At 46.8% G+C, this 12161-nt stretch overlaps 1 protein-coding gene across 17 annotated transcripts in view; it reads left to right on the forward strand.

Annotated features, from left to right (window-relative positions):
- Positions 1 to 12161, forward strand: part of TMEM164 (transmembrane protein 164) — a 177843-nt gene that overhangs the window by 12264 nt on the left and 153418 nt on the right. For 2 of the 17 annotated variants that reach the window (XM_027089517.1, XM_027089521.1), the window contains exon 1: positions 4605 to 5460. The exons of the other annotated variants lie outside the window; for them this stretch is intronic. The gene's annotated coding sequence lies outside the window, so the exon portion shown is untranslated. Of the gene's footprint in view, positions 1 to 4604; positions 5461 to 12161 lie in introns of those variants that run through there. 17 annotated transcript variants of the gene reach the window in all.

A 12161-nucleotide genomic window follows, 5' to 3' on the forward strand; every position in this document is an offset into this window, starting at 1 on the left:
AGGACGGTTTTGTGGGGAATTTGGATGTTCCTGTAAATCACGCAGCCCTTTCTGAAGCATTTGGAGGATGGCTGTCATTGGTAGGAAGTTTGGCTTTCCAGGGACCTCTGGGCTTAATTACTGCTGCTCTTCATCAATGGGCTGGCTCTCTGGTGCCTGCTATCTTGAGATTGGTAGCCTAGGAAACCAACGAGTACATGACAGAAGTAGGAAAGGAGTGGTTTGGGTGTGGGCAGAGACAGGTGCGTGGATTTACTTTTTCCTTTTTCATTAATTTATTTTGACCGAGGGGAGTGCAACTTGCTCAAGTGCCGCCTGTTCTCAGGGTTAAGAAATTATTGGAGGAGAAAGGGCTGCTCCCAGAGCTCCTAGGAGAAAGACAGGTTAAAAGTAGACCAGTGCTTTGCCTGACATGTCAGCAAACGGACCAAAAAAAAAAAAAAAAAAAAGACAATTCAGTATCTCCCGGATATGGGAAACCTCTCTCAGTTTTGAAGAACAGCTACTCTTTCAGAACTGGGACCTCAGCCACGAGTCACTAAAGGGCCCTTCCAGGGCCAAGGCCTGGGTCATGTGATTTCACAGCCTTGGGGTTGGAGTGCCCTATCCCACCCAGCAAGGCCATTGGAAGACCCCCAGGCATGTTCCCAAGCATTATGGGTAAATAGGCAGTTCCTTAGGTTAAGGTCATGTTTTAATAATGTAATAATCCTGGTTCCCTGGTTGGAGCAGGCTTGGAGGGCATTCCTAAAACAAAGAGCAGCCCTGAGAAATTAGGGGAGACTGTACCAAAGGGTCTCCTCCATATCACCACTTGTTCCTTGTCGCTTTGCATTTGTCAAGAGTTTCCTTTTTTAAGTCTCAGGCACTTGAGCGTGTGCGCCTGCCTGTTGCTGCGCTTTATTCCCTGCGCCCTGCAGGAATGTTGCTCGGGGTCATGTGCATAAGTGCCTTATTATCTTCAGCACTTTTACACTTGGCCCCTTGGGCTGCCGCTGCTACCGGCTGCTGCTTCACGTGGGCCTTTCTCCCCATTTCCCGGGCCCCCAGTCGCAGGAGGACTCTCAGGGTCCCCTGAGGAAAGGGCACCCGGTTTTACCTTTGGATTTCCATTCCCCTCGTGGCCCCGCACTGGACTTTACAGTTCAGCTCTCCTCAGCATAGCCCTGCAAGCTAGCACCAAGCCAAGGTCATGTTTCCCTGTTTGCTGGTGGGGTTTCTGGCCAGTGAGCAAAGAGAAACAGATTGACTCCCCCAGCCCTGTGGCTGTCCTTCCCGGGGCGGGGCTGTCGGCGGAGAGGGGTGCTGTCTTGGCCCTGGGAAGTCAGGGGTGACCTTTAGGCCGAGGCTGCTTTCGCTTCCTGGGGAAGAATGCAAAGCCCTGTGACCCCGGTCACAGGGTCTCCTGCCTGGCTGAACGGTGTTTGGCCATACCTCACAGTCAGGGCTGTGTTTGCTCAGATGGACACACGTGGAAACCGGGCTGGGATCATCTTCCCAAGTTTCTTACTCCCCGCTTTGGGTCTGAACTGAAAAACAATTTGCAAAGTACACTGTGGTCCACACCTGTTGCTGTTTTTTTTTTTAATTCCCCTTTCCACGGCCAGTTTGCAGCAAACTGAGGATTAAGCCTGGCTCCTCCCACTTACATTTTCTCTTTAGTTTCCCTTGGGGTTGGGTTCTCACTTTCCAGTCATAACTGTCCATCGACATTAAGGACAGTTGGTGCCGCTGCTCATTTAGGGTCCTCCCTCACCCAGACCTTTTAAACACCATAAACCTGGACTAGGGTCAGATGGACAAAAAGGAGTTAAATTTAAGAGAAAGAGCTCGTTATAATTTTTGGTTATCTCTGTACACTTTGAAAGTTAGGAGTAGTAGTGATAATAATACTTGTAACATTTTGAGCATGTATTATGCTCCAGGCACTGTGCTTAAGTGTATTGCCTATATATTACCTAATTTGCAGCCTTCCACAAAAAGGTCATTTTTGTTTTATCTAATCCTTCTTTCTCTCGGTTCTAGCTGATTTCTCCTTTGGTCGCCTTATAGATACTGGAGAAAATATTCGAGCAATACTTTCCTGGGTTGAAATGGCAGAGTGATGCCAGGTCGGAGCTGAAAAAAAACCTCAGAGGTCATCTCCTCCCTCATTTTTCCAGATGAGCAAACTGAGACCGAGAGAGGTGAAGTGACTTGCCCAAAGTCGCACAGCTCAGTAGAAGCAGAGGTAGATCTCCTGACTCCCGGTTCATTGTCTCTCTCTAGTACCATACATGGCCTCCTTCCACCCCTAGCTATTCCAGCATAAAGGGAGATGGACTTTTGTTCTTGCCCACTAGTAGAGAAACAGAAATCATGTGTTTTTTGAGCATCATTGTCTTACAGCCTTGAAAGTGAGGATCTCACGGCTGCAGGCCACCTCTCTGCCTGACTGCTCTAGCGACTGCTTTTCTATGTGTTTTTCTGCCCTTGCTCCCTCTCTTCCACAGAGGAGCCAGGCTGTAGTGCCACCATTGCTTGCTGCTTGTCCTGGACAGGTAGTCCAGGGAGTTGTGTACGCTCAGTTAGCCTGTATGTCAAGCCAGTGTGATCTGCTGCGAGACAACTGGTTGTTTGGAAATGAGACCCATTCACTTGGGACTATAACTGAGGTCATCATTTCTCTCCTCTAAATAGAGACCTGCATCCTATCCTAGTGAACAGTTGTATGAGGCTCCACGGCAGGGGAGCAAAATCAGAAACTTTGTCTGGCAGAAGTGAGTGACAAAGGTCGAAGAGGGAAAAGGTCAAAATAATCTGCTAACCCAGTGGAAGAGGTCAGTTCATCTCGGTAAACAATGTAGCGTAATAGAAAGAGCACAGGATTAAGTATTAGACAGACGTGGGCCTTGGATGTAGGTTTCTGGTTGACAGAACCTAGTAGTTTTGGCTAGTCAGGTAGCCTCTCTGTGCCTGATCTTCTTATATGATACAAAGTGTGGTAGTTAAGAGTTCAGGCTCTGAAGTCAGACTGGCCAGGTTCAAATCTTGGCTCCGCTGCTTTCTAGCTGTGTCACTTTGGGTAAGTTACTTGACATCTCTGGGCCTGTTTTCCTTCTCTGTAAAATGGGGATAATAGTATCTTCTTTGTGGTTTTCTTGTAAGAATTCAGTACATGGCTACATGTAAAGTATTTAGATCAGTGTCTGGTGCATAGCAAGCGTAGAGTAACTATGATAAATATGAGTTATGGCTGTTGTATCTGTAAGATAGGGATGATCTTTGCCCTTCATACCTCACAGTCAAGTAAAATAAGATATGTTGAACGTGTCTCGTAACTAGAAAGCACTATCTACATAGGAAAAATCATCTTTTGGGGGCATGAGCATTCAAAGGATTATTAGCCCATTGGTTTTAGGATCAGATATTGGTGGATATTTCTTTGGCGATCTGGCCAAAGGAAGAATAGTAGGTTTATATGTGGGGTTATATAAATGCTGGGGCCATCAAGCAATGTATGTCCTGCTTTTTCCCTCCTAGTGTACTTAAGAGTGCTTAAAAGCCAAGTAAAGTGGTTGGAGGATTTGGAGTGAAAAGCAAGGATTATACTTTTCCCTCATGGCCCCTATCTTAGTTAATGGCACTGCGGTCCATCAGTGACCCAGGTTAAGTCCCTTGAAACCTTGACACATTTCCATTCCTCTCTTCCATCATCATAGTCTCGGAGTCATTTTGATTCTGTCTTCCATTATTTCTCCCATCTGTCTCTTCCTTCTTTGATTTCTCTGCCCTAATTCGTCTGGTTGTTTATCATCATCACCACCACCACCATCTGGCTTACTTACAGCAGCTTCCTGACTGATCTTCCCTTCTCTAGGGGTCTTTCTGCTCTGTCCATCCCTTACACTGCTGCCAGAAATGATACAAGGAAAATTCATGTTGGGTCCTGCCATTCCCTTGCTCAAAAGCCTTCAATAGCTCCCTATTGCCTTTGGCAAGGATACAAATACACCTTACGGTGACAAATACACCTTACGGTGACAAATACACCTTACGGTGCCCCAGGCCAACAAAATACACCTTAGACAAATACACCTTACGGTGCCCCAGGCCAACCGTGCTAATCAAAACATGAGCATGCTTTCCCAACGTGTGTCTCCATGTCAGTTCAGAATTGCCTTTAGCATAGTATATTAGGCAGCAACTATTACTCAGTCAGAGAGTGGCAGATAGATAAACCCTTTAGGGAAAGCCGGAACTCCTTATGATAGGATTCAGGATCTTCTATGATCTTGGTTTCAACCTTCTTCCCAGCTTTGTCCTCTAGTATTTTTTTTTTAATAAATTTGTTTACTTATTTATTTTTGGCTGCATTGGGTCTTCATTGCTGCGCGCAGGCTTTCTCTAGTTGCGGCGAGCGGGGCTACTCCGTTGTGGTGTGCGGGCTTCTCATTGCAGTGGCTTCTCTTTGTTGCGGAGCACGGGCTCTAGGCGCGTGGGTTTCAGTAGTTGTGGCGCGTGGGCTCAGTAGTTGTGGTGCACAGGCTCCAGAGAGTAGCCTCAGTAGTTGTGGTGCACAGGCTTAGTTGTTCCGCGGCATGTGGGATCTTCCCGGACCACGGCTCGAACCCGTGTCCCCTGCATTGGCAGGCGGATTCTTAACCACTGCGCCGCCAGGGAAGCCCCTGTCCTCTAGTATTGATACATTCTTTCATATGTGCTCTGATCCAGCCACATGTACCATGAACTTCCATGCTTCTTTGACTCTGAGTTTATACTTTGTTCATGTTGTACCCTCAGCCAGAAATACTTTCTTTTCTCTTCCCTGTTGAGATGCCAGTCATCATTCAAGGCTCAGCCTAAACATTCCCTCTTGTGAAGCTTTTTTCAAGCCTTCATGCCAGATTTAGCCATTCTTGTCTACTTTAGCATTTTATTCTGCCTTATATTACATAATTGTTTATGTCTCTCCCCCATTCCTTAGTTTGCGTGTTCCCTGAACGCAAGATCTGTGTTTTATTGATTTTTTTTCTATCCTGCACAGCATCTAGTACATACTAGACTCCTAATTTTTAAAGAAAATTTAATCGAGTCTAGTCCATTCCCTTTGTTTTTCGGATGAGGAAACGGAGGCTTAGAGGGAGAGGTCAGGTGTTCATTCGGGGATTTGTTGAGTCTCAGATGTTTGAGACGTTGAGGCTGGAGTGAACAGCAGGTAATTGAGATGTGGTTGGGCTAGCAACGTGATTTAGAGAAGATGGAGGGGCAGAAGATGCAAACATCATGGAAGCCAGGGGAGAGAAAGAAGAAAAGGATTCTGTGAAATGCCTACCTTTGTGGGCAGAAGAAAAGACTCAGTGAAGCAAAAGTGGAAAGACACCCAAGAGAGGAAGGAGTTTCATGAAGCAGGTCCTCTATTGTCATGTGAGGCAAAGAGGTTGAGACCAAGGAGGACTTGAGAAAAGGCACTTGGAATTGGTGAGTACAGGCTGGTCCTGTGGGCAGCCGTCCACCCATTTCTAAATAGTTACCTTAGAAATGTTTGTGTGTGAAGAGTCGTGTGCACGGACGTTATGGCATCAGAGAAGACTGGGAAACAGCCTGCCAGTGGCAGAATGGTAAATCCAGCCAGTGGAGTATTGTGCAGCTTTTAAAAGGGAGGCTGATCTCTGTATTCCCTTTGAAAGATATTCACAGTATATTGTTAAAATTAAAAAAAAAAAAGACAGGGCTTCCCTGGTGGCGCAGTGGTTGAGAGTCCGCCTGCCGATTCAGGGGACACGGGTTCGTGCCCTGGTCCGGGAAGATCCCACATGCCGCAGAGCGGCTGGGCCTGTGAGCCATGGCTGCTGAGCCTGCGCGTCCGGAGCCTGTGCTCCACAATGGGAGAGGCCACAACAGTGAGAGGCCCGTGTACCGGTTAAAAAAAAAAAAAAAAAAAAGACAAACTGCAGAACAGTATGTATGATAGGAACCCATTTCCTAAGAAAACAAACCACAAGCCCTTGTATATGTGCGTGTTTCTGAGCACGTTGCAAAAGCCTAGAAGAATGTGTACCAGTACTGTTTACTCCTGAGTGATTAGGGAAAGGGGGGGGACACGCTCACTTTATACCTAGCACATTTCTGTATTGTTTGAATTTGGTGTGAGTACAAATTTCTTGAGTAATTAAGAAGAAATATTTTTGTAAAGAAAGAAAGGAGATGGTTGGCAGCCTGGGAGAGCAGTTAGTAGAAGAGAGCCAGTGGATGAAGGAAGCCGACTCACGAGAGAAGATCTGGCAACTGAGAAAGCATCATGTGTTTGGGAGGCTGTGCCCACAGGGGCCTTGCTGCCTGTGTGGCTGGCGGGAAAGGAGCTAGAGTAAGGCAGCAACCCCATGGCCAGGAGGTTCAGCTGAAAGGGGAGGGATCAAGTAGAAGAGTAGCAAGGTGGCCTAGAGGCAGGCGGAGGCTGATTAAGAAGGAATTAGAAAAGCAAACCAAAGTGGGCGTGTGTATATAAGGGGGGCAAGGGAGAGGATGGGGTCAGGGGAGAGACTGGCGGGGGGCCCAGCTGCAGTGGGAGCTGAGCACACTCATAGCTGTAAGGAAACATCCGCATGAGGCAAGGAGTAGCACAGTTAAGAAGGGACAAATTAAATATCAACTTGAGGAGTAGAGAAGCTTCCCCCAAAAGGATGAGATCTCAGGCCAGTTAAGCCTCCAGAAGAGTGCTTGGGGCAGAGGCTGGACTAGCTAATTACCTTCTCTGACTGACCGAGGGTTAAGAAAGCCCCTCTTTAAGTTTTGGTGGCCAAAAATGTTTTGGCAATGGCACAGTCATCTTAATGGCTCAGAGAATAGTCCGGTGAGTGACCAAAATGGGATTTCTGTGGCTTTGCAGGCCTGCGAGTTGAGTTATCTGCTGGACCTGTCACTAAGCTTGGGACTAAAGGTGGAGCTGGAGAAGGCGGAGGCCAGGAGTCCTCAACCCTGGCTGCACCTACAGTCATTAAGCAAGCACTTAAAAATACCAATACCGGGCTTCCCTGGTGGCGCAGTGGTTGAGAGTCCGCCTGCCGATGCGGGGGACGCGGGTTCGTGCCCCGGTCTGGGAGGATCCCGTGTGCCGTGGGGCGGCTGGGCCCGTGAGCCATGGCCGCTGGGCCTGCGCGTCCGGAGCCTGTGCTCTGCAACGGGAGAGGCCACAACAGTGAGAGGCCTGCGTACTGCAAAAAAAAAAAAAAAAAAAAAATACCAATACCTGTTCCCCTCACCCCATTCTTATCTAATTGTATGGGCTGGGGGCCTGGACACCAGCAACTTTTCAGGCTCCTCAAGTGATTAGAAGCCACAAGTGTAGAAGATGGGATTAAATGTGTTCTGAGCCTAGACTGGCCCTCGGAAGCTTGTGTGTTTGCGTGTGTGTGTGTGTGTGTGTGTATTTAACACTATTTCAATACACGTATTTTGTCCTGTGTATTCCCAAAGCCTGTGGGTGCATCACTAGTAAAGCGCTCATCCCACTGTGTGCTAGTTAGTTGCTAGCCTATCAGGGGAGATCTAAGATCTAGGATGTAAAATTCAGGAGTTACTCAATAATAGTAACTGTGCTCACTGGGCCTCGCACTGGGTCAGGTTAACTGACTCACCCTGACTCATAAAGCTTATAGGACGAGTGCCAGCACTAGGCCCAGGTCTGCCCCTTTTGCAGTACAGAGCAGAGTGCCTGGCACCTACGTGTTCAATCATTGTCACGTGAAGTGACAAGGAGCTTTGTTTTCTTGTGCAATGCTGCTTTTTATTAAAAGCCCGGGAATGGTAAAATCTGACATATTTGAAAAGCCTGGTGGGAGAGAGGCTTGCAAACTGCCTGGCATGTGAAAAGCTTATGATATGCCAGGCCCTGTGCGGTGAATCTGTATCACTCAGCATCTATTATGCAATTACTCTGAGCCGAGCATCATACTTGGGACTGTGAGATACACAAGGAATATCAGATATGGTTTCTGCTCCCCAGGGAGCTTATTATCAAGGCTCATTTATGGTCTAATTACTGCATTTTTTTTTATTTTATTTTTTTTGCGGTACGCGGGCCTCTCACTGTTGTGGCCTCTCCCGTTGCAGAGCACAGGCTCCGGACGCGCAGGCTCAGCAGCCATGGCTCACGGGCCCAGCCGCTCCGCGGCATGTGGGATCTTCCCGGACCAGGGCACGAACCCGTGTCCCCTGCATCGGCAGGCGGACTTTCAACCACTGCGCCACCAGGGAAGCCCCTAATTACTACATTTTTATGTGGAGAACTTACAACAGGAAAATGATAGAGGTCGGAGGGCCTTTGAAGATCCTGGAGTTCAAACCCTTCATTTTGCAGTGAGGAAAAGAAGCCCAGAGCGGGAAGCTACTTGCCCAAGGTCACACCACTTGGGATGGGGCAGAGCCAGGGCTGGCGTGCCGGGCTGTCTCTCTTTGAGGCCCTGTTACAGTGTTCTGTTGATCAGCTGAACGACAAGTGAACCTAATGGCCCATGTTAAAACTTTAACTAGAATTCCACTTTGTGCTTTATGCTCCCAGCTTCCTTATGGTTGAGGGAGGGGAGTTGCATTTTAGTCTTTCTTAAAACCTTGCCTGGAGAGGGCCAGCACTGGTTACCACTAGAATTATAGCTCAGGCCCAAGAGGCCTTAAAGATGGTACATTTTCCCTTTACTTAAACAGCCACTGACTCTAAGCCCTCTGTGTCTAATTATGGTACTTTTTCTACTCTTTCTAAGGGGCTTTCCCAAGCTTAGTAGGTTTATGCCTCAGTCACTCCTTTGTGTGTGTGTGTGTGTGTGTGTGTGTGTGTGTGTGTGTGTGTGTGTGTGTGAAGCTTACCTTAGAGGAAGGAGGTGTTACGTACGGTCCTGAGAATTAGTGCCGTGGGGCGGCTTCCTAGTGGTGACAGCGTCAGGCTGTTTCTTTTAGCCCCGTTTCCTGCCGGTTTCCAAGTCCAAAATTCAGTTCCAAGTCTGGGGCTTTCTATGAAGAGTCAGGTGTAATTCAAGGTAGAGATTCTGGGTTGCTCTTCCCCGAGCCCCTTCCCCACACAGACAGGGTTTAGGGAGCTGACAGCTCTGCCTTCCGCTGTGCCAGGTTGTGCTCCTTCCCCACATCAAAAATTACCAGCTTTCTTAAAGTGGCTGTTATTTAATTTTAGTCCTTCGTAGTCGCTGAAAGTATTTCTAAAGATCAAGTAAAGACTGAAAGGGTAGCAGGGCACCTAAATCTGGGGTGCTCGTATTTTATTGGTCTGGGTTAGAATTACTAGAATTTGTGTTCTGTTTTGCAAGAGGGCTTTGGGAGACGGTGGTTTCTAGAAGAGAAGCAATCTAAACAGAACGTTGTACATGCAACTTTTATCTCCCTTCAGAGTTTAAGAGCAGGTAGATCCATAACTAGGTCTAGTGTTGTTGACCTTGCACTTATCTGTTCCGTCATCAAAAATCATCTTGGATTCAAGAACACTTAAGGTTAATAATCTATAAAACCTATGTGATGCTGCAGTTAGAATGGTAACTTTGATCTTAAAAAGTATTTTTATGTTATCCTTGGGGTGTGTGGGCACGTGTGTTCTTGAACCTGGGGGCTCTTATTTTGGATCGTACGGGTATATCAATCAGCTTGCATCAGGCAGGGCTGTGAGGGGCTGCCCCCAAAGCCAGGCTCTGGTCTCCTCTTCTGCCCATTAAGATTAGATTCTGCCATTAGGAGGAGCAAAATTATTTACTTGGGGACAGGAAGGGGAAGCCCTGACAGGTGGGCTGTGACGGCACTGGTGATTGGTGCATAGTGTGGCACAGATGTTAGCCTTGTGCTCACTGGTTCCAGGATAAAGCCCTTGGGATATTCATCACTTGTGGGCCATCAAGTCGGTTAGCCTGGCAGTGTTGCCATACAGAAGGAGTTAGGGGCTTCCCTGGTGGCACAGGTTAAGAATCCGCCTGCCAGTTCAGGGGACACAGGTTCGAGCCCTGGTCCAGGAAGATCCCACATGCTACAGAAAAACGAAGCCCGTGTACCACAACTACAGAGCCCACATGCCACAACTACTGAAGCCCGTGCACCTAGAGCCCGTGCTCTGCAGCAAGAGAAGGCACTGCCGTGAGAAGCCCGCACACTGCAATGAAGAGCAGCCCCCGCTCGCTACAACTAGAGAAAGCCCGCGCACAGCAACGAAGACTCAATGCAGCCAAAAATCAAAATGAATAAAATAAATAAATTTTAAAAAGATCTATTAAAAAAAACTACAGTAAGATACAGTGTCACTCATTAGAGTGAATAAAATCAAAAAAACTTACCAAAAAAAAAAGATATTAAGTTAAAAAAAAAAGGAGTTAAAAACCGGGTGGCATCAAAACCCAAGCTGCAGGCACATCGTATTCTTCAGCTACCAACCCAATTTTACGTTATTCATGATCACCTGGGTCTGCGTATGTTCATAGGAGTGTATGTTCCGGCCATGAATATCTTGGTTTTCAGAGAAAGAATGGGTAAAATGAGGCCACACAGGGGCAGTATTACTGTTTTTTTTTTTTTAAAGAGTTACAAACATAATTTTTAAAATTAATTAATTAATTAATTTTTTGGCTGTGTTGGGTCTTTGTTGCTGTGTGCAGGCTTTCTCTAGTTGCAGCGAGCGGCGGGTACTCTTCGTTGCGGTGCGTGGACTTTTCATTGCGGTGGCTTCTCTTGTTGTGCAGCACGGGTTCTAGGTGCATGGGCTTCAGTAGTTGTGGCACGCAGGCTCAGTAGTTGTAGCGCACGGGCTTAGTTGCTCCACAGCATGTGAGATCTTCTCAGACCAGGGCTTGAACCCGTGTCCCCTGCATTGGCAGGTGGATTCTTAACCACTGTGCCACCAGGGAAGTCCCTTTCTGTGGGTTTTTAAAAAATATTGCTCAGTCATGCCACAGAGTGGCAGCAGCATTTTATCTGCTGCCACTTTATATAAACACTAACTTGGATACCCTTCTGTTCTGCTGATTTTTCAGTCTTCTATTCACATAATGATTATTTGCATTCCCATTGGAATTGTGGTCTCTGGTGTCAGAAGAATTGAAATCCACAGCTTCATATACGTAGTACCCACTTCCCTCCTTTATTTCTTTCTCTACTAGCTTGGTGCAGGGCTTTGCAGACAGATCTGGGTTTGGAGCTAATTTCTGTCACTCATGAGCTCTGTGCTTTAAGTAAGTCACCTAATCACTGTCTCATTTGTAAAATGGGGCTAAGAATTCTATCTCCTCAGGTTATGGAAAGAATTTAAATGAGTTAATATTGGTGAAGCCCTGAGAAGAGTGCATGGAACATAATAGGTGCTCACAAAATATTAGTTACTGTCTATCCCCTTCGCCCCAAGAAGTGGAGCCAGTAACAAATAACAGCCTTTCTTCGAATATCTCCAGAAGCTCTCCTGGCATTAGTCTGCCCTAAGGGGCTGAGGTTTGCCTTGTCTTTTGATGATGAAGAGTAACCAACCAGAACTCTGGATTTCAACCTCACAGGAAGCTTGAAGTTGTTGACTTTTGCTGCCAGTTAAAAGAGTTGGGAAGATAGGGGTGGAAATCTCCAGAGAAAAAGTGTGTGCTTTTGCTAATTAAGCTGTAGACAGCAGGGTGTATGAGTAATGAGCTGTATGTTGCGTGTGGGAGTTCAGTGCCCAGCCTAAGGGACAACATGGGTGAGTTTCATTGGCTCCTATGACAGGTGGCTCCTTGATATTTTTACCCTTGAGATGTCTTGGAGTCCAATAGTTTGAACCTTGGGGCCCTTGATAACAGGCCTGTTAACTACTTCTTCACAGTGATAATAACAGCTTGCATTTATTTAGCTCTTACTTTGTTCCAGGCACCGGTCTAAGTGCTTTACGTGTGTTAACTCATTTAATCCTCACAAGAAGTCTAAAAGGTAGGGCACAAAACAGCTAAATACTGAGAGCTTGCCAAAGTCTCACAGCTGGTGGTGAAACTGCTTTTAGAAACTAGGCAGCCTGACACCAGAACCAGGGCCTTCACCCACTCCCCTGTAAAGTCTCTAGTGTTTTTTTTTTTTCTTTCTCTTTTGTAACTTACACGTTGTAATTGTTAGTTGCTGGTGTCCAGAAATGCAATTGATTTTTGCTCATTTTTTTTGTACCCAGCAACATTGCTGAATGC

Source organism: Aethalodelphis obliquidens, unplaced genomic scaffold (genome assembly GCF_003676395.1).
Source record: "Aethalodelphis obliquidens isolate GAN/ISIS:26980383/991018 unplaced genomic scaffold, ASM367639v1 scaffold66, whole genome shotgun sequence".
In the NCBI taxonomy this organism is placed as follows: Eukaryota; Metazoa; Chordata; class Mammalia; order Artiodactyla; family Delphinidae; genus Aethalodelphis; species Aethalodelphis obliquidens.